Raw genomic sequence first — 22,555 nt, 5'->3', positions numbered from 1 at the left:
TGGAGCATTTAGTCCATTTACATTCAGTGATATTATAGAAAGATATAGGTTTAGAGTCATTGTGATATCTGTAGGTTTCATACTTGTAGTGATGTCTCTGGTACTTTGTCTCACATGATCCCCCCTAGGATCTCTTTAGAGCTGGTTTAGTGGTGATGAATTCCTTCAGTTTTTCTTTGTTTGGGAAGACCTCTTTCTCTTCTTCTATTCTACATGACAGACTTGCTGGATAAAGGATTCTCAGCTGCATTATTTTTCTGTTCATCACACTGAAGATTTCTTGCCATTCCTTTCTGGCCTGCCACGTTTCAGTAGAGAGATCCGTCACTAGTCTTTTGGTCTCCCTTTATATGTTAAAGCATGTTTATCTCTAGCTGCTTTCAGAATTCTCTCTTTATCCTTGTATTTTGCCAGTTTCACTATGATACGTCATGAAGAAGATCGATTCAAGTTACACCTGAAGGCAGTTCTCTGTGCCTCGTGGATTTCAATGCCTTTTTCCTTCCCCACATAAAGGAAGTTCTCAGCTATAATTCCGTCAAGTACACCTTCAGCACCTTTGCCTCTTACTCCTCTAGAACCCCAATTATGCATATATTATTTCATTTAATTATGTCACATAGTTCTCTAAGTCTCCCCTCATACTCCTGGATTTTTTTATCTCTCTTTTGCAGCTTCTTCTTTGTCTATAATTTTATCTTCTAATTCACCCATTCTCTCCTCTGCCTCTTCAATCTGAGCTGTGGTCGCCTTCATTTTGTTTTGCAGCTCATTTATAGCATTTTTAGCTCCTCCTGACTGTTTCTTAGTCCCTTGATCTCTGTATTAGTAGACTCTCTGCTGTTCTCTATACTTTTTTCAAGACCAGCGATTAATTTTATGACTATTATTTTAAATTTATTTTCTACTATACTGCTTAAATTGTTTTTGATCAGTTCATTAGTTGTTGCTATTTCCTGTAGTTTCTGATGGGTAGAATTCTTCCGATTCATCATTTTGGAGAGTCCCTGGAGTGGCGCGGAACTGCAGGGTTCTTCCCCTGTGCTGTCTGGAGTAACTTCCATTGGTAGGCGGGGCTGAAGTCAGACCGGATATCTGCCCCCAGCCCACCGCTGGGGCCACAGTCAGACTACTGTGTACCTTATCTTCCCCTTTCCCAGGGGCAGGACTCACTGTGGAGTGGTGTGGCCTCTGGGCTACTTGCACACTTCCAGGCTTGGGCGCTGCTTTGATGGGATCTGACATATTAGCCTGGATGGATCCACAAGATGCACAGGGGCGGGAGGGGCAGGTTCAGCTCGCTTTTCCTTTGGTGGTCCACTTCAGGAGGAGCCCTGTGGCACTGGGAGGGAGGCATACCTATTGGAGTGATGGATCCGCAGAAGCACAGCGTTGGGTATTTGGGCGGTGCAAGCAAGTTCGTGCCAGGAACTGGTTCCCTTTGGGATTTTGGCTGGGGGATGGGCAAGGGAAATGGCTCTTCCCTGTGCCTTTGTTCTCCACCAAGCTGAGCTCTATCCTGTGGGGCTCAACAACTCTCTCTCCCATTGTCCTTTAGCCCTCCCGCTCTCTGAGCAGCGCAGTTGAATTATAACATTCCAGATGTTAATTCCCACTGGCTGTCAGAACACACTCCATCCAGCCCCTCTGCTTTTGCAAGCCAGATTCGGGGGCTCTGCCTTGCTGGGTGGGCTGGCTGCACCTCCACTGCCTTTTTCCCTCCACCCAGTCCATGTAGCGTGGACTGCCTCTCCAACCTTCCTATCCACTCTGTGGGCCTCTCGTCTATGCTTGGCTCCAGAGAGTCCATTCTGCTAGTCTTCTGGTGGTTTCCTGGGTAAATTAGGCAGATGTGAGTGGAATCTAAGTGATCAGCAGGACCCAGTGAGCACAACGTCCTCCTACACTGCCATCTTCCTCCAGGACTAAGTAAATATAATCACAAATTTGAGAGGAGAGATCACAACTAACACCAGAGAAATACAATTATAAAAAAATATTTTGGAATTTATATGCCAAAAAATTGGTCAATCTGAAAGACATGGATAAATTACCAGAATGATATAAACTAACTAAACTTAAATGTGAAGAAACAGGAAACCTGAACAGACTGAAAGGAGAAAATAAATTGAATCAGTAATCAAAAACCTACTGACACACAAAGTCGAGGGCTTCATGGCTTCACAGGTGAATTCTACCGGATAATTAGAGTGTAAATATTCTATTTAAGTAGCATAGAATATTCTCGTCTTCTCAAACTATTCCAAATAATAGAAACGGAAGGAAAACTTTCAAACTCATTCTATAAGGTCAGTATGACCATGGTTCCAAACCAGATTAAACCCCACTAAAAACGAGACTTACAGGCCATTAGCCCTAATGAGCATGGATGCAACAATTCTCAAGAAAATACTTTCCAATCGAATCCAACAATACATTAAAATATCACTTACCATGATAGGGTGGGATTTACTCCTTGGCTGTAAGGGTGGTTCAATATTCACAAATAAATCACTGTAATACATCACAGTAATAAGAGAAAGGATAACAACTATATGACCCTCTCAATCGAGGCAAAAATAATAATAACTTTTGACAAATAAAACATCCTTTCTTGATAAAAACCCTCAACAATGGATAGAGGAAAAATACCTCGACACCCTAAAGTCCATATATGAAAACCCCACAGCTAATATCCTCACTGGGAAAACAAATTTCCTCTAATGTCACGAACACAAGAATGCCCACTCTCATAATTCTACCTAACTTATTCCTGGAAGCTTTATCCACACAAAGAGACAACAAAAAGAAACAAGGACATTCAAATTGGAAAGGAAGAAGTCAAACTTCCACTCTTCACAGATGACATGACACTCTACATAGAAAACCCAAGACTCCACCAAAACATTGCAAGAACTGATACACCAATTCAGCAAAGTCACAAGATAAAAAATCAACATACAGAATTCTATTGCATTTCTATACAGCAATCGTGAAGAAACAGAAAGACAAATCAAAAAAAAAAAGAAAAAGAAATCCATCCCGTTTAATATTGTACGAAAAATAATAGGATACCTAAAGAGTTCAAAGATCTATACTCTGAAAACTATATAACATGATGAACGAAACTGAGGATGACAGAAAGAAATGGAAACACAGTCAATGTTAAGGATTGAAGGAGCAAATATTATTGACATGTCTATGCTACACAAAGAAACAGGAGACTTCGTGATTGAAGACTTCATGCTATATTACAAAGCTGTAGTCATCAAGACAGTATGCTACAAGCACAAAAGAGACACACAGGTCAATAGAACAGAAAGGTAAACCCAGATATGGACTCACAAATGTATGGTCCCCTCATCTTGGCTGAAACAGGAAAGAGTATGTAATGGAAAAAAGACAATTTTGTCAACAAATGGTGTTGGGCACACCGGACCAGAAGATGCAGAAGAATGAAACCGAGTCACTTTCTTACCCCATACACAAAAATAAATTCAAAATGGGTGAAATACCTAAATGTGAGACAAGAGACCATCAAAATCCTAGAGGAGAACTCAGACAGCAAATTCTTTGACACTGGACATCGCCACTTCTTAGTAGACGCATCTCAGAAGGCAAAGGAAACAATAGCAAACATTCAAAATTGGGGCTCATCAAAATAAAAAGCTTCTGCGCTAAAGAAACAAACAACTATACTAAAAGGCAACCTACAGAATTGAGAAAGGTATTTGCAAATGACAAATCTCATAAAGGCTTACTATCCAAAATCTATAAATAATGTATCAAACTCAACACCAAAAATACAACTAATCCAGTGAAGAAATGGGCAGAAGACATGACTAGACACTTTTCCAAACAAAGCATCCAGATGGCTAACCGACACACAAAAAGATGCTCCACATCACTCATCATCAGGGAAATACAAATGAAAACCACAATGAGAAACAACCTCAAACTGTCAGAAAGTCTAAAACTAACAACTAGGAAACAAGACATATTGATGAGGCTGAGGAGAAAAGAAAACACTTTTATACTCTTGGTGAAAATGCATAGTGTGGCCATTCCAGAAAACAGTACAAAATCTTAAAAATGAAACGACCTTACACTCCAGCAATTGATCTATGAGGTATTCACCCAAAGAATACAAAAATTCTGATTTGAGGAGGTACATGCGCCCCAATGTTTACAGCAGCATTACCAATGAGAGCCAAAGTGAGGAAAGAGACCAAAAGTCCACCGAGTGATGAATGTGCTATATGTATAGACTAGAATATTATTGGGGCGCCTGGGTGGCGCAGTCGGTTAAGCGTCCGACTTCAGCCAGGTCACGATCTCGCGGTCCGTGAGTTCGAGCCCCGCGTCAGGCTCTGGGCCGATGGCTCGGAGCCTGGAGCCTGTTTCCGATTCTGTGTCTCCCTCTCTCTCTGCCCCTCCCCCGTTCATGCTCTGTCTCTCTCTGTCCCAAAAATAAATAGAATATTACTCAGTCAGAAATAAGAATGAAATCTTGCCATTTGGAAAGATGTTGCTGTAGCTAGAGGGTATCATGCTAAGCGAAGTAAGTCAGTCAAAGAAAGACAAATATCATATGATTTCCTCATATGGGGATTTTAAGAAACACAACAGAGGAACATAGGCGAAGGGAAAAAAGAGCAAGAAAAACATAAAAGACTCTAATGTTAGAGAACAAACTAAGGGTTGCTAGAGGCCAGGTGTGTGGGGGATGGGATAATGGGTGAGGGGGTTTAAGTAGGCCATGCGTTGTGATGGGTACTGGGTGTTAATGTAAGTGATGAATCAGTAAATTCTGCTAATGAAATTAATATCACCCAATATGTTAACTAACCAAAATTTAAACACAAATTTAATAATTAAAGTAGTAAAAAAAAAAGGAAGCGAGAAATGTTGTCACAAATTTTCATGAACATGGAATCTAAGGTAGTGAGCCTAACTTCCTGAATTTACCCATTTTATCCCTAACTGGTCGTGGACGTAAGTTAACATATGCATGAATTTTCACAGCAGTGCCAGGTGGGCTGGAACTCAAACTACAACAACCCTTTCCAAATCCTATGTGCCCATATCTCATGGGCCGCTTGTCCAGACACCTGCACAAGAACCCAAGTTGGGCTTCAGCAGGGACCCACATCTGCAGAACTGGAAAGTCTGGAGAGATGACCCTTCCTGCCAGCCTGTAGGTTTCTTTCCCCAACCTTGTGTCTCAGCTCCCTTGTCTTCCTTTGCCTTTTCTTTTAAAAAGGACCATGTCCCCTGTTAGTGGTGTATGAAAGTGAGGGGCTATCTTTTCTATAAACATTCAATATGACAGATCACTTACATGGGAACCGAACAAAAAAAAAAAAAACAAAACAAAACAAAAACCCAGCTATATGTTTCAGCCTGTCTTAAACTCCTATCACCGAATGTGGCAGAGTACAAATAAACCTAAAGATGCACTTAGTGAAACACTGTACAGCATGTTGGAAAAGCATTAGGGGATGAGAAGGCTGGAAGAATTCCACAAATGCAGATATGAACTCCCCTCTGAAGGAGAAAGAAAAATCATACCCCCAAACATGCAAGAGTAAAATAACTTTAGGAAATAGTTTCAGGAAATGATATAACATTGCAGTGTGTTCTATTCATGAAGTGTCTGACAGTGACAATGCATAATATGAATTTTCAGGGTTTTACATAGAATTGTGAAGTGAAAATCCTGTGTCAAGAACTAGGTTGTGTGCACAGAGCTCGATGGCTCCTGAGACATAGAGAAAGCCCAACACCTGGAAAGGTAAACGCGTTTTTTGACCCCAGGAGCACATCTATCATATGTGATGAGCAATCTGTCCAAAGAGACACACACAGAATCTCTTATGAAATTTGAAGTTCAATTACAGCATGACAACAGAATTGACCATATAGTTATCAAAAAACCATGCCATGAAACTGAGTTACTGGAGTCCATAAACTTAAACAACAAAACACTAAGTCACCAGAGACCACTTAGGGAACAATTCAACATTGAGAGAAACCAGAAAAAAAGACTTTTACATTGTAAGTCAGGAAATAAGTCAGGTGCCTGGGTGATTCAGTCGCTGTAAGCATCTACTTCAGCTCAGGTCGTGATGTCACAGTTCAAGAGATTGAGCATCCTGTCAGGCTCTCTGCTGACAGCTCAGAGCCTGGAGCCTCCTTCAGATTCTGTGTCTCCCCTCTCTCTGCCTCTCCACCACTCACCTTCTGTCTCTCTCTCAAGTATAAACATTACAAAATAGATATTAGTCACAATTAATCATCATGAAAACCAAAATTAAAGCTCAGAACACAAGACCCATAAGAAGAAATGGTATAATTACATTTTGTGAAAATCGGATGTTTTTTTCTGCCAATGAGGAAATAGCAGTAAGACAAGTTACATAGGAAGAGACAATATTCACAAATTGCATAACCACCAAGGACCTGCATCGTGAATATGCTAAGAACCCTCAACAGTCAATAGGAAGAAAGGAAACAACCCTCTATAAAACAAGCACAGCCTTGCGTAGTAAACATCCCGTCCTAGAGGTTGTAGACACATTAGTAAGGACAGGAAAAGTCTCTTCACACCATCGATTGGCAAGGAAATTCTAATCAAGAATGCAATAGATGCCTTATGCACACACCCTGAGGGCTCAGGTATGAAGGGAACACTGGCAACACCATCCAGGTGAGCATGCAGCACTCTGGGGGCCTCAAACACTGCAGGTAGGAATAAAAAATGAACACCAGATCTGGAAAATCATTGGCTGTTACTCATGAAATTATACATGGATGACTTAACATGTAACCTGGAAATACCACTCCCGAGAACTTTCTCCAGAATGAAATCCCATGCTCTGAAAATAAATGGTGTGTACATATGTATAGTATCTTTCTTAGTGTTAGAAGCTAAGAATAAGTCAAAAGTCGTTCTAAATATAAAGGAATAAACCAAGTATAAAACTTCCATCAATGGGATGCTTTTCCACAGAAATGTGACACTATTGATGCAGACCTGAAACTAGGAGAACCTCAAAGACATGATGTGAGGGAATGAAAGTAGTCTCAAAGACAACAGAGGTGGTGTGGCCTGAGACATTCACACAGCCAGCCTAGATGTGACAGCCTAGGCGACAGTGTTTGATTAGACTTTATCACTTTCTGACCCACCCCCACATGACAAATTCCTCTGCTGCATGTTGAATGTTGTCCTATGTTCAACAATGCTCTGATGTATGGAGTCTCCACAGACTGAACCTCACCACCTCGGACTCCTCTGAATGGAGAGTTGCTGAGAACAGAATCTCAAATGTGTTCTGACAGCAGCTGTTCCCTCCACTGTCCCTGGCTCTTGCTCTCTCCTGCTGGTGAGCAGGAGTAGGTTAGGAATCCTCCACTGAAGCCATTTGTCTCCTGCACCTGACTCTCCCACAACATGAGGCCCAGACCTTCCTCACACTCAGCTGGAAATGAACTCGGTTGTACCAGAACAGATTTTCACCTTGGTTTAGTGGATTGCTCCAGGTCCCCCCTGCCCTGAGCAAAACTCTGAAGCTGCAGGTGGGGACAAAAGGAGGGATCAGTTTAGGGGCGGGTGGCACCTTCATTTCCTTGTGGCTTGCTTGTCCTGGTGTCATGAGACTCCTGCCATATAAGTCAGGTCTGGGGCGACCAGGCTCCCAGCATCCCTAGTGGACTGTGCCCAGGGCAAAGCCTCCATCCTGGAAGTGGGGCTGCATACAATGAGTCCCACATCTCGGTGGCACCTGCAGGGGCTTGGCATCAACAGCAAACAGCTTGGGGTCACTGACATTCTGTCCCTCTGGAAAAGAGTCCTCTGAACATGAGCTGGGCAGTGGGAACCCTGTGTATTGGCTACAACAATCTGGCGTGGGGGTTGCAGCCAGACTCAGTGGCAAACGCCTATAGTCCCAGGTACTTGCACTGGATTCTCCATTTGCTGAGGTGGGGTGGGGAAGGAAAGGAACATACCTTAGCTCAAAATTCTAGCTGTTCCTTTTCTCAGTATAGTTTTTGGAATAAATGATTCCTAGTGGGCTGTATGCCAACAAGGCCATTTGTAGACACTTAACATACATTGATTTTTTTATTCAAATTCAAGTTAGTTAACATGCAATGCAATATTAGATTCATGTGTAACATATGGTGATTCAAAATTCCCATACAACACCCAGTGCTCATTATGAGTGCACCCCTTCATCCCCATCATCTACTTCCCCAAACCCTCCATTCACCTTCCCTCTGGTAACCATCAGTTTGTTCTCTATACTTAAGAGTATAATTGGTGTGCTTACATGCTCCATGGGTTAAAGCCATGACTCTTGATTTGGGCACATGTCTTGAACTCATGGTTCCTGAGATCGAACCACACATTGGTTCCTGTACTGACACCACAGAAAATGCTTGGGATTCTCCTTCCCTCTTCCTCTGCCCCTCCTCCCATTTTCTCTCAGAAAAAAACATTGTTAAAATGTTTATACTACCCAAAGCAATCTAGACATTCAATGCAAGTAATTCAAAGCAAATATCCCTCTCAACTAATCCCAGAATTTTTCACAGAGCTAGAACCAATAATTCTAAACTTATACTGGTTGAGGCCCCTGGGTGTCTCAGTTGGTTAAGCGTCTGGCTTCGGCTCAGGTCATGATCTCACAGTCCGTGAGTTCGAGCTCCACATTGGGCTCTGTGCTGACAGCTCAGAGCCTGGAGTCTGCTTCAGATTCTGTGTCTCCCTCTCTCTCTGCCCCTCCCATGCTCATGCTCTCTCTCTCCCAAAAATAAATAAAAACATTTCAAAAATAAAATTATCATGGAACCACAAAAGACCCTGAATCCGCAAAGCAATCATGAAAAAGAAAAAAACTGGAGGCATCACAATTCTGGATTTCAAGCTATATTACAATGCTATAGTCAGCAAGACAGTATAGTACCTGCATAAAAATACACACATAGATTAACATAACAGAATGTAAAACCCAGAAACCGACCCATAACTATATGGTCAACTAATCTTCGACAAAGCAAGAAAGAGTATCAAATGGAAAAATGAGAGTCCCTTCAACAAGTGGTGTTGAGAAAACTGGACAGCAACATGGAATTGTAATGAAACTGGACCACTTTGTACAATACACACAAAAATAAATTCAAAATGGATGAAAGACCTAAATGTGAGACAGGAAACCATAAAAATCCTAGAGGAGGACACAGGCACCAACGTCTTTGACCTTGACCAGGGCAACTTCTTACTAAACATTGTCCCCAGAGGCATGGGAAACAACAGCAAAAATGAACTATTGGGATCTCATCAAGATAAACAGGTTCTACACAGCAAGGAAATCATCAACAAAACTAAAGGCAACTGACAAATGGGGGAAGATATTTGAAAATGACATATCAGATAAAGAGTTAGTATTCAAAATATATAAAGAACTTATCAAACTCAACACTCAAAAGAAAAAAACAAAAAAATCCATCATGGATAAAGAAGATGTGGTATATCAATACAATGGAGTATGACTCGGCAATCAAAATGAATGAAATCTTGCCATTTGCACCTATGTGGATGGAACGGGAGGGTATCATGCTAAGTGAAATGAGTCAGTCAGAGAAAGACAAAATCATATGGCTTTACTCATATAAGGTCTTTAAGAGACAAAACAGATGAACATAAGGGAAGGAAAACAAAAATAATATAAAAACAGGGAGGGGGACAAAACAGAAGAGACTCATAAATGTGGAGAACAAATTGAAGGTTGCTGGAGAGGTTGTGGGAGGAGGAATGGGCTAAATGGGTAAGGGGCACTAAGGAATCAACTCCTGAAATCATTGTTGCACTATTTGCTAACTAATTTGGATATAAATTAAAAAAAATAAAAAAACAAACATGGTAATGAAAGAAAAAAAAGAAGAAAATTACCTCCAGATGCTCATGTCCACTATGAAAGCCGACATCTGACAGCATATTGAACAGAAAAATATGAAAACCATTCCTTCTACATCAAGATCAGACAATGATGATCACCCCTAACGTAAGTATTCAACATGATAATGTGAAGAATAAACATGCTGCCTCAAACCATATCAACGTGTCACATTGCTGATTTGGATGAAAGTCATGTGAGAAACAGCCAGTCCAAGGACACTCAGACCATCCTTTGTCCCTTGACAGCACGAAATAAATCTCCCCTGGGAAAACTCCCTTACCTGTTCCAGGAGGGAAGAACTATCCTTAGCACCAGAATAAGGAACACAGGGACAAGAAGGCTGTGAAAACAAACCTAGTTACTTGTTGACTAATTAAATACCCCCAAACCCACACCTTTGCCTTAACTCTTGCCAAATCGAATGTTTTGTTGTCTGAAAGTCACAAGTGCCACCTGCTTTGTACATTCTCTGGGTGTCATATCATTAGGAAGGCCATGCACTTGCAAAATGAAATTTATCCTCCCCTTGAGATCAGTCTTATGGCAATTGAATCCTTACACCAGGTGAAACCCCAGAAGAAGGGAAAAGCATTCTTCTCCTACAACTGAAAGAATTACTCAAACTTTGGCAATAAAAAGAAATAAAAGACATTTAAAACAGTGAGAAGGAAGAAAAATTACCTGTTTGTAGATGACATGATCTTAAACATAACAAAAGCCTAGAGATACCACAAAAAATATTAGAACCAGTTTTTAAAAATGAGGAGAAGTGCAGGATACATAATGAACAAAAATAAATAAAAAATAAACCACCTGTGATTCTACACACCAGCGTGGAAATATATGCAAAACAAATAACAAAATTACAGAAGTGATAATTTCACAGAAAAAAGTATTTGGGATTAATATCAAAAAGGATGTAAAATAATTGTAGAGCAAAAATGACCAATGTTGATGAAAGACAAGTAAAACTGCACACGTGCCTGCAAATATACCTGTGCTCACCAATTAAAATTATTCATATTTTCACAGCACCATCCACACAAACTAATGTAGAAATGCGTCCCCAACCCTGTCGTTCACTTTTACAGAATCAAATCTAAGTCTGAATCTTGATATATATGTCAGAGGACATGCAAATAGTGCCCTCTCTGTAGCCCTCTGTAGTGCCCTCTGCAGCCTGCAGCTGGGAGAGGAGCCCCAGCCCCAGGAGTCCCAGGTGTTCCCATTCTGTGATCAGCACAGAACACACACACCTCACCATGGAGTTTGTGCTTGGCTGGATTTTCCTCGTTGCTCTTTTGAAAGGTAAGTCATGGTGAATTAGAGACACTGAGTATGTGAGTGGGTATGAGTGAGAACCAGTGGATGTGTGACAGTTTCCTGACCAAGATGTCTGGTTTCTGCAGGTGTCCAGTGTGACGTGCAGCTGGTGGAGTCTGGGGGAGACCTGGTGAAGCCTGGAGGGTCCCTGAGACTCACCTGTGTAGCCTCTGGATTCACCTTCAGTAGCAACAGCAAGGACTGAGTCTGCCAGGCTTCAGGGAAGGGGCTGCAGTGGGCCGCATATATTAGATATGACGGAAGGAGCACAAGCTATGCAGACTCCGTGAAGGGCCGATTCACCATCTCCAGAGACAATGCCAAGGACACGCTATATCTGCAGATGAACAACCTCAAGACCGAGGACACGGCCACATATTACTGTGCAAGAGACACAGAGAGGGGACCCCAATGGAAGCCCACACACAAACCTCCCTGCAGGAGGGGATCAGCACAACCAGGGGGGCACACACAATGCACAATTCTGGTTTGTGTTTCCAGAGGCAGGTGCAGATGGAGGTTACAGGCAGGTTTCCTGTCAGGGTCAGGGGCTTCCTCTCCACATAGCAGTTTCCCCAGGGAGGCTCTCTGGACACAGGTTTCTGTGCTTACCAATTAACTGTCTAAATTAGATACTTGTTGTCATAGGAAAACTACACTAACGTGCACAAAAGACACAGTTCTTTGCATTGCTTACTCCTGTCCCTCAATATGAGTGAATTGCAGATATCCTGAGGCACAACAGCTGAACATTTACAGGGGTCCCAGATGCAGTCCCAGTGCAGCCAGGACCACAGGATCCCACAGCTCCTCCTTATCCTCACCCAGCCATTGTCCCAATAAAACAACATGACACTTCCCACCTGGCTGTTGCTACGCAGGACTTTAAATGAGCTACAGCTTTATCCAATTCCTCTAAAGAAGAGATAATTCATCTCCATTTATTAGGATTCTCCTGAGGCACAGGGCCCAAAGCACATTGGTTTACATGATTGAATACATTGATAAGCCCCACCTTCCACTCTCACATGCTGGAGACCCAGGAAAACCAGAGGTGTAATTCTCATCTAATTCTGAACTACTCTCTAGTCTCACAACGTGGAAAGCTGATGATGTAACTCTCAGAACAAGGGCCAGAGGAGACCACTGTTCCAGTTCAAACAAGCACATGGGAAGTAAAAATGAGGGAATTCTTCCTCCCTCTGCATCAGATTTTCTTCAGAACCTTAACAGAGTGGGTGATGCCGAGGCAGACAGAAACCATGGATAGAAATGCCAGTGTCTTCTGGAATAGTTAATAGACATCCACAGAAACAGTGGGGAAACTGGGCACCCATGACGCAGTCAAGATGACACATAAAGGTAATCAAGACAAGTCAACCTTCTGTAAATGTGCAGTTCAAAGACTGAAGGTTTAGAAGTCCATGCCATCATTGGGGTGGAGTCTGGTGGGCGTAGCAGTGCTCCAGGGGAGAAGCAGCCCCGTGGCCCACAGGCAGTGCTACAGTTTGAGGATCCCTGAGTCACATCGGGTGAGACAGTTACCTTCTTGGAGTGCAGTTTCATGGGGCAGGAGAGCTGACAGGCACCGTTGCACTGCCCTGGTCATTAGCATAGGAGCCTCTGCTGAGAGCAGCTAAATGGACGCTGCTTCTTGTTGTTCTTCATCATGAACTCGAAGCCCTAGTGTTCATGCAACTGCCCTTCTGGGATAACCAGCTCCAACCACAGCATAGCGAGATGCTCTCCCAGAGGATCAGTGAGATCACTGTCATACTGAGTTTATACAATTTGGTGTATTCAAACCCAGCTAGAGCTCCTGAGATAAAACATAAGAGCCCTGATATGCCAGGTGGACCAATGGATTCGACACAGACAGGATGAAGGCAGGGTTGTGGGGTGTCCTTGGCGTACCCTGATGACTTCCATAGGCAAGATGAACCCCATGCACCGAAGAGGGATGCTGCTATTATGGGAACTGCACTGACCGCACTAGGCGCTGCCAAGAAATCTTTGCAAAATTCTGGAAAGGTGAAGATGTCTGCTATGCCATAAATCAAAAAAGCAGCCGATATGGACACTGCAGAAGACCCTGGGGAATTCAACACTGAACCCTGTTCCCACACAGACGAGCCGTGTGGAATGCTGCAGTGTAGGATCGTCACACATCTCCCTCAGCTGCAAGAGCATGTTGGATTCCATCCATCTGAGATATCAGGGTTCTGGTGTTTGCTGCTGAATTCACATAGTAGCACAGGAACAACCGAGATTGGTCATGTGAGAACTGGTACCCCCTATGCTTCTGGAAAGCTCTGTCAGGACACCTACTGCACTGGCAGTGTGGCTCAGCTGAATTATGACTGTATCCCGGAGAAATGCAGTCACAGAGGGTCGTGTGACAATGACAGGAACTGCCATTGTCACATAAGCTGGGATCCTCCATGGTGCACTGGACGAGGCACTGGTGGGAGCACAGGCAGTGCACCCCTCCAAGAAGAAGGCGGCCAGTGAGGCAAAGTGATGAATCCCTGTTATATCTCAGAGCGGTTTTTGGTCCCATTTAAGCCATAATAGCTGCATTCCTTGTGGTGTCGCCACAAGTGTCAAATTATCAACCCCGAGAAAGTTAAGGGACTGATTGTTGCTGACGACAATCCATAATTAGCCTCCTGACTGCTGAACAACTATAGACAATCCAACTGGCACATGTGTGACAATACAGTAATGAGGCTGCAGAGCTGACATCCACGTTTCGGGGGTCTGCAGGAGACACAGGGGTCCACAGGCACATCATGGCTCTGACACACATCTCTCATGGCTCACTGACCAGAACGCTGAAATAAGACTTAAACACTGCATGCTTGTGGCCTCTACGTATATATCTAAGCTTCCAAGAGCCCAAACTGAGCCCGAGATTATGTGCAGAGGACCTGAGTCAGCATCTGGGTCTTGAACTGAGGTATATGCTTCCAGAATTAAGAGACATTCACACAAGCTCTTTCAGGGACAAATTCATGAGTTGTCTCCAAAACTGTGCTCTTGCGCACTTAACATTTTCTCATTCTCCAGGTAATCTGTCTTCCCCCAGTCCCAATGTGGGTTCAGGATAATGGAGGGCTACCACCCACCCACACTGCCTGTTCCACACTGGGGTGTCTGTGGGCTGTGAGGGAAGGGGACTGGCATTAGGTTCCACCTAGCACAAGCTGTGCCTCCATGGAGACAAAATTTCCAAATGTGGGAGACTGAGACTGTGAGACTGAATGGAGCACCCAATGAAATGAATCAGAAAGGCAGGCCTTTCTGATGAAAGGTGCCTATGGATGATCTGGCATCCAGTTGGAGCCCGATGAATGTGAATCCCTGCTCTCTTTCTCTTGCCTACTTTTCAGTGAGTTTAACCTTAGATAAGGATCTGCCTAGGATTCCCACTGGTTTTCTGAGAGCCTTCTCGAATAACCACACAGAGGTGAGCTTGTGAAAAGTTAGGGAATTCAGCCCCATGCATTCTCAAGTAATCAGGTACTTGCTACCCTGTTTTCTGTGCCCTGATCACTGGGACTGTGGGAAGGAGGCCTGCCCTTCCCAAGGTCCTTGTGTACCCTTGCTTCTGGGCCCTGTGAGTCAGAAATCCTGCGCCTCCATTTCCTTTGTTGGGGGTGCACGGAAACCCCACCTTGAGTCAGGAGGGCCCCATGCATCTCATGTATCCAAAGCCAGAGCTCAGATGACTAGGGAGCTGCCTATCCACCCCCTGAGCAATGGCTCTTCCCTATTCCTGCAGCAGGATACAGTCTACATGTTCTTAATTTTGTACAACAGCTGGGGTCCCCAACACATTTGTCCCCAGGGATGGGATTGGGGGCCTAGGTGGTGCCCTCCAACAATGTGTTAGCACTGAAAATGGCTCACTCGTTTCCTACCCCCACATCTCAGCTGCTCTGGGAAGGAGCTGGAGCTTGCCGGTGGTCTGTAGCTTTGCTTTGGGCTGATGCCAGGTGTTGCCAGAAACCCCTACCCTAAGTTACCAGTGCCATAAAAGGTCAGACTCCCTGCAGAGACCAACAATCAGGCACCATCCTGGGGTTCCAGAGGTGTGGATTTCCTACTCATCTCCAAGTGAGATATTGCTGGACACCGAAGACCATATGCCTAGATTAGTGTCGAAGAAGACGCCAGCTGCTGGGTCCACTGTGTTGCAGCCAGTACCCTGGTGTTGTGTTTGCTTAGCCATGCCTACCTAGTGACAGAGGCAACTCTACCAGGAGCATCATGTCTCCCTGGGCGGAGGACACAGCCAAGGCAACCTCCCCCTACTGGCTGTATTCGTCACTGCTGTTGACAATGGCTCCCTATTTGACAGGTGTTGAAGGGGACACTGCAGCATGGGAGGCCTAATCACACGTGTCTGGGAAGAGTTAACTTCTATCCCAGGTCTTCACTACACCAACATATCCACGGACCAGTGTGAAAGAGAGAAATGGTGACAGGCACTACACAATCATGAAAATGCAAGGTTTCCTGGAATCATTTGTCCAAAGGGAGGGAGACAAGGATATTGATTGGCTCTAGTGGGTCTTCACAATTGGCTCCAAGCTGTTGCTTTAAGCGCTTGACATACTACAGCTGTCTGGATTGGTCCAAGTGCCCCAGATTCATAAATCACTGAAAAGCTCAAGGTATCAACGGCCTGTTTACTTAGAGACAACCTACGGAGCTTCCAGTCTTTTCACTGTATCAAAAGGCTCTGACAACCACCCCAAGGCACATGGAAAGAGACACACACCAAGGAAAAAGGGGAAGGCTCTGAGGAAGAGGCTCCCTAGGGCCCCAGAGTCCACAGAGGTAGGAAGAAAGAAGCTCTGATTCTCCGGACTTGGATTTTTATGGCACAACAGCACAGGCCCACTGGGAGAGGTCAAGGCCAGGTGATGCAATCCAACTCTAAGATAGAAAGGGGACAATTCAATGGGTGTGGGATTTGGGTTTTGTTTTGTTTCCCTTATGTCATGTGCCCATGAGCCCTTGTCCATTTCCACCTGGAGGAGAGGCACTTGACAACAGAACCTAAGGAGTTCTTCTTGAAGGTCCACTCTGATCTTAAGCCTTGTGCCAATACAATTCATGGAAATACCAGCTTTAGTGTAGCAGGCATTAGCATGCATGCCATAGTCAGATGTGAAAAGGAGAATTTTCAAGAAGCCCAAGACTTCTTTGCTGCAAATGGTGATGGGATCACCACCTCCATAGATAGGAGCCCACAGGAGGGTCCCAGCAGTGCCCCTTTCAAGGGGTGGAACTTCAACCCAGATCTCTTGCTCTAGAGATGATGCCCACACTTCTCCTTATGCACAGCTCTGAGAAGAGGGGTCCCTAGTGACTTAATCTCAGGACAGCCTGAACACAAGTCGGAAACTTTGATCAGACTCTTTGGGATCTTCGAGAGAATGCTGTTTCTAACCTTCGGGTGGGTGCCATCACTTCTTTGGACATGACAGCCCTGGTAGTGGGGAGCTAGGATCCCAGTGGGTGGGGAGATGCCAAGGCCCCTGCCTAGGGACCTGGAGGTTTGTGGAGTATGTCCTTCCTCCTGGGACAACTGCCTGTATACTTCTGTAATTACCGTGTAGGACACAGACACAGACACTTTATTTCTCTCATTGACCCTGAAGCCAAGGTACAGTGCTTCCCAGGAACCCCTCCAAATAAAAGTGTGGTGCCCTTTAGCTTACTAGGTATAAAGGTAGGGATAGTAGAAGGGTCTCAACATCGCTTTGATGTCACTATTGGAAGAATCTTTACTGAATCTCTTTTAGCAACTGTGGCCCCTTTGACCGTGCATTGTCTTGTTAATGATGTGGATGCCCTCACATGCCATCAAGGCCAGTGGGAACAAACCCAGTGCCTGGATTTCCTGGGGGGAGCTACATATCAGGAGTCTGTAGGACTGCAAATTGCACGCCCCCACACATCCAATTAAGACAGTATATGCACATCAATATTGTGCGCAATAGAGGACTGAGAAATTGCACCCCATAATTCAAGATTTACTGAAGGAGGGGGGACATTAAACACACCATTTCTCCTTTCCGTCTGCCGACTTGACGGGCATTAAAGCCCCCTCCTAACAGGTGGCGCTTTACACTTGACTACTGAAATGTAAATGCCCAGCTGTCCATAAGATGGCTCACATTCCCAAGACTGTCTAGGCAGTTGAGGGTATCTAAAGGGCCACAGGGGAGACTCCGTCATGACTGAGCTAGCCAGTATGTCCCATTCAGTATCGAAGACCAAGGAGTCCCAGCCACAGTCTGCTCTCAACCTATACATCTCTACCCTGCTGCCTTGGGAATTCCTAACAGTCCAAACAGTGCCAAGATGTTAGCCTGACCAGCCCATGTAGAGCCTGTCATGAGTTCCCACTGCTCTGGGCAATTGAGGGTCACTGTCACTGGTCAATTATCATGCATTCCTGAAAGTTTGTGAGACACGGGAGGCCTGCAGCCCTTCAGCAGCTATAAGGTGGGTTTTGTCACCTGACTGAGCTACTCCAGATTTTCGGTCTACTCTCATATGACTTGTGCTGTTAGGCAGCCTTAGCTGGAAGTGGCTGAGCTATGCCACTTGATGCACAGGTAGTCTGAGTGCCAATGAAACATTTTGTGATCTGGACAGTGTTTGTGCCATGGGGGTTATGCTGGAGCACCTAGTGACCATCTGGCACCAGATTGCCTTGCTATGTCACCGAGAGAGAGAACCCAGCACCATGACTGTCTTCATACAAAGGGAAATATTCTCTCCCAATACTTCACCTGAGCAAAGAACCATCCTGAAGCTTCCATCAAAGTTGTGGTCCCAATCAATGCAGTGGAAGGAAAGGCAGAGTGACATTGTCGTTCTGGTTGTGGATACCACACCCTTCCATTTGTCCATCCACATGGTGCATTCACCTGCTTGCATTGGCAGGAAATAACACGACTTTGGGGGCTTACATGCTATCCTGATGTCAAAACGATTGACAATCAGACTGATTATTTACTGTAGACGGGATTTGGAAAACTGGTGTAAGGGTCTGTATCTGACCTGCTGAGATAACTACACAGGTGAATGGGGCAGATGCAGTCTGAAGACAGACAGTCGTAGAGGTTCAGAGGGAGAGCAGGAAATGTAGTCAGTCTTTTAATAGTGGGGGAAAGGGTAGGCTCCATTTTAAAAAGGTTTTTTTTTTCCTGACAGGAAAGAGCCGGAAAATGAAACTAGGTGGAAATGCAGTTTTTTGATCCATGACCTACTATGTGATGCCATGTGTTTCCGGAGCCTGGGAATTGGCTCTGGGAATCCTTACCTATGGTCGTTGTGGGGATGGCCATCCAGGATCTTGACGATGGCATTTTCTGGAACTATTTTGTGCAGCTGGCATGAATCCAGAAGAATCTTTCCCTAATTCTGATGGCAGTGTAGTCGGTTAGCAGTTCGTCATAAGGTCCTTTTCAGCGAGGTGGAACTGGGTGCTCTCTGAAGACGTGATGAGCATCCCATATTCTGTAGAAAGGGTTGCATGGATAGGCAGTGGCAGAGGCCATGTTCTTATTGTCTATGGATGATATAACCCAAGTGCACCTGTTACTTCTTGGACATGGCTATGCATGGCATCAACTTGGTCATATAAGTTATCATAAAGTTCACTCAATCAGGGAAGAAAGGGTTAAGGACTCCTTTCTAAAATACTGTTGCAAAGGGGGTCAGTCCCTGCCTGCTATTTGGAGCATTCCAAATCTCATTAAGGGCCAAGGACAATGATTATGGATGTTCCAGGCCAATTTCCAGGTGGATTTTTCCTGAAGGAATTTTGTGTCTAGTTTTTCATGTTCCATATCTGTTCCCCTAATCCACATATCCTCATCGTCTGCTTCTGTGATGATTAAGGATGATGTGGAGTATAAAATTCTAATTATCACTCCCAAGTCTTTGCAAGTACGTAGTTTGTCTATGTGCTGAAGTGAGTTCCTTGGTCTGGCTAAATCCATAATGGAATGGCAAATCCGGGAACCATTTCAGGCATTACATTCTTTACCACAGTCGTGGCAATGGCATGTGCAGTCAGTCAGCATCATTCCATCCACCAAACAAGCAGCCATTTACCAATGAGGAAGCCAATTTGTCAAATCCATCTGGAGATCCCCAGTGGGCAGGGAGGGGCTACGCGCCCATAGACTTCCTTCTAGCTCTACAAATATTTGCTTGCCCCTTTTCTAGTATGGTGTAGTCCCCCTTGCATGCTTTGTTCTCTGTGACTTTGCTTTTATATCAAATCAATCATTCTCAAGTGAATGTCATCATATTCATCTTTCATGTTTTCTTTGAAGGCATTTAGGTTCAAGTGTTCTTCTTAATCCTTCATCCATTTTGAGATTTTTTTTGTGTCGACGTATATGTATGAAGAAAGATTATGGCCAAATGTTATTATTTTGCATGTATATATCAATACTATTTTTTAATTTTTACTTTGTTTTTGAGGGAGAGAGACAGATCATGAGTAGGGAGGCACAGAGATAGAGGCAGAAACAGAATCCAGGCCCTGAGCTGTCAGCAGGAGCCTGATGTGAGGCTCGAACTCACAAACCATGAGATCATGACCTGAGTGGAAGTGGGATGCTTAACCTACCAAGCCACACAGGTGCCCCTAGTCAACACCATGTTTAAGAGACAGTATCCTCCCCCCACTGTGCATTGTTGGAAATCTCGTGGAGGATTTGCTCACTGCATCTGCAAACTTCTACTTCTGGGCTCTGTAATGAGCTCCACTGGTCTAAATATCTCATTTGATGCCAGAAGCACACTGTTGTGGTTAATGTACCTCTGCAATATACTTAGAAAGAGAGAAGTGTGATGTCTCCAGGTTCTCTCGACGTCATGATTGTTTTGTGGCTTCCATGTGTTGTGTGCTTTCATATGAATTGTATATTTTGCAGGTTCCTTAAAAAACTCATTGGCATTTTTATTGACATAAAAAGATAAACATAAAAATAACATAAAAAGATAAAGCAGACAGAAAATAGAGACTATCACAAATACAGAAAACAAATCAATTACATAAAAATTTGTATTTGGAAAAGTAAGTAAAATTTGAAACAAATAGGTAGCCTGGGGAAATAGGGAAGACTCAAACAAATGCAATCAGAATTGAAAGAGGAGACATAACTGAACTAAAGACATGGAAACGATCATTAAATAAAAACTTAGGTATTTATAGGCCAACAATTAGATCACCAGGAACAAATTACACATTTTATGCCATAACGTAGGCCACCAAGACTGCTTCATGGAAAAATACAAAAGGAACAAAAGAAATATTAAAAAGATTTCTCTATCTAAAACCTCACCCTGCAAAAAATCTGCCTAGGAGTCCATGGCTTTATTAAAACTTCTACTAAGTATTTAAAGAGGAGTTAATGCCAATATTTCTCAAACTATTACAAACCACTGATAAAAAAAACAGCACTCCCTAATGAAATTTGTGAGGACAGCATTGTTTTCACACCAAAACCAAAGAAAGACACCACAAGAAGGGAAACTACAGGTCACTATCACAAATGAACATACATGCAAAATTCCTTCACAAAATCTGAGCATACTGAATTCAACAGAACATTGAGAGGATCATACAACATAATCCAGTGTGATTCACTCCAGGGATGCAAGGATCCTTCAACATACACAGATGCATAAATGTGATGTCCTCCATTAACAGAGGGAATGACTGAATCAAAGCCATCATTGATTGATTCAAAAAAACACTAGACAAAATTCAACACATGTTCATCATTTAAAAAGAACCCAATTAAAAAGGGACCGAAGGAAATTACCTCCACATGATCATGGCCACTATGAAAAGCCCACACCTGACAGCATATTGAACGGTAAAATGCAGAAGGCTTTCCTGTCAAATCAGGAGCCAGGCAATGATGGTCACCCCTAACATAAGTGTTCCCCATGATAATGTGAAGAATACATATGCCACCTCAAACTATGTCATCTTGTCACACGGCTTATTTGGGTGAAAGTCACTTGAGAAAGAGTCCAAGTACACTCAGACTCTCCATTGTCCCTTGTCAGCAGGATATAAATCTCCCTCCCATGTACCAAGAGGGAAGAACTATCGTTAGAACCAGAATATAGAATACAGGGACAAGAAGGCTATGCAAACAAACCTACTTACTTGGTGACCCCAAACTTAACTCTTGCCAAACCCAATGTTTTTTTTTTTTTTGGTCTGAAAGACACAAGTGCCACCTGCTTTTTCCTTTCTCTGGGTGTCATGTCATTAGGAAGGCCATGCACTTACAAAATGAAATTTATTCTCTCCTGTAGATAGGTCTTATGTCAATTGAATCCTTACACTGGCTAAATCCCAGAAGAAAAGAAGGGAAAAGCTTACTTCTCCTACCACTGGAAGACGTAACCAGAAAAAAATAGGGAATAAAAAAAATAAAAGACATTTAAATCAGTAAGGAGGAAGGAAAATTACTTGTTTGCAGGTGACATTGATCTTAAACATAACAAAACCCTAGAGATACCACAAAAAATATTAGAACCAGTTTTTTTTAAATGAGGAAAAGAGCAGGATGCAAAATGAACAAAGAAAATAAATAAAAACAAACCACCTGTGATTCTACACACCAGCATGAAAATACATGCAAAATAAATAACAAAATTATACAAGTGAAAATGACAGAATAAAGTATTTTGGGTTAAATTTCAAAAAGAATGTAAAATACTTGTAGAGTGAAAATGATCTATGTTGATGAAAGACCTGTAAAAATGCACACAGGACTGCAAATACACCTGTACTCACTGAATACAATTATTCATATTGTCTAGTTCTGGGGTTTCTATTCGATTCCATTGGTCTATGTGTCTGTTTTTATGCCAATACCATGCTGTCTTGATGATGACAGCTTTGTAGTAGAGGCTAAAGTCTGGGATTGTGATGCCTCCTGCTTTGGTCTTCTTCTTCAAAATTACTTTGGCTATTCGGGGCCTTTTGTGGTTCCATATGAATTTTAGGATTGCTTGTTCTAGTTTCGAGAAGAATGCTGGTGCAATTTTGATTGGGATTGCATTGAATGTGTAGATAGCTTTGGGTAGTATTGACATTTTCACAATATTTTTTTTTTTAATTTTTTTTTTTCAACGTTTTTTTTTTTTTTTTTTTATTTTTGGGACAGAGAGAGACAGAGCATGAACGGGGGAGGGGCAGAGAGAGA

General features: G+C 43.3%; 1 pseudogene; it reads left to right on the top strand.

The window, feature by feature from the left end:
* The first annotated feature begins 11,102 nt into the window (after positions 1 to 11,102).
* LOC131517878 (immunoglobulin heavy variable 3-74-like) lies at positions 11,103 to 14,030 on the top strand (annotated as a pseudogene).
* The last annotated feature ends 8,525 nt before the right edge of the window (positions 14,031 to 22,555 follow it).

Source organism: Neofelis nebulosa, chromosome 7 (assembly GCF_028018385.1).
Source record: "Neofelis nebulosa isolate mNeoNeb1 chromosome 7, mNeoNeb1.pri, whole genome shotgun sequence".
Lineage (NCBI taxonomy): Eukaryota > Metazoa > Chordata > Mammalia > Carnivora > Felidae > Neofelis > Neofelis nebulosa.
This window is presented reverse-complemented; position numbering and strand designations above follow the sequence as displayed.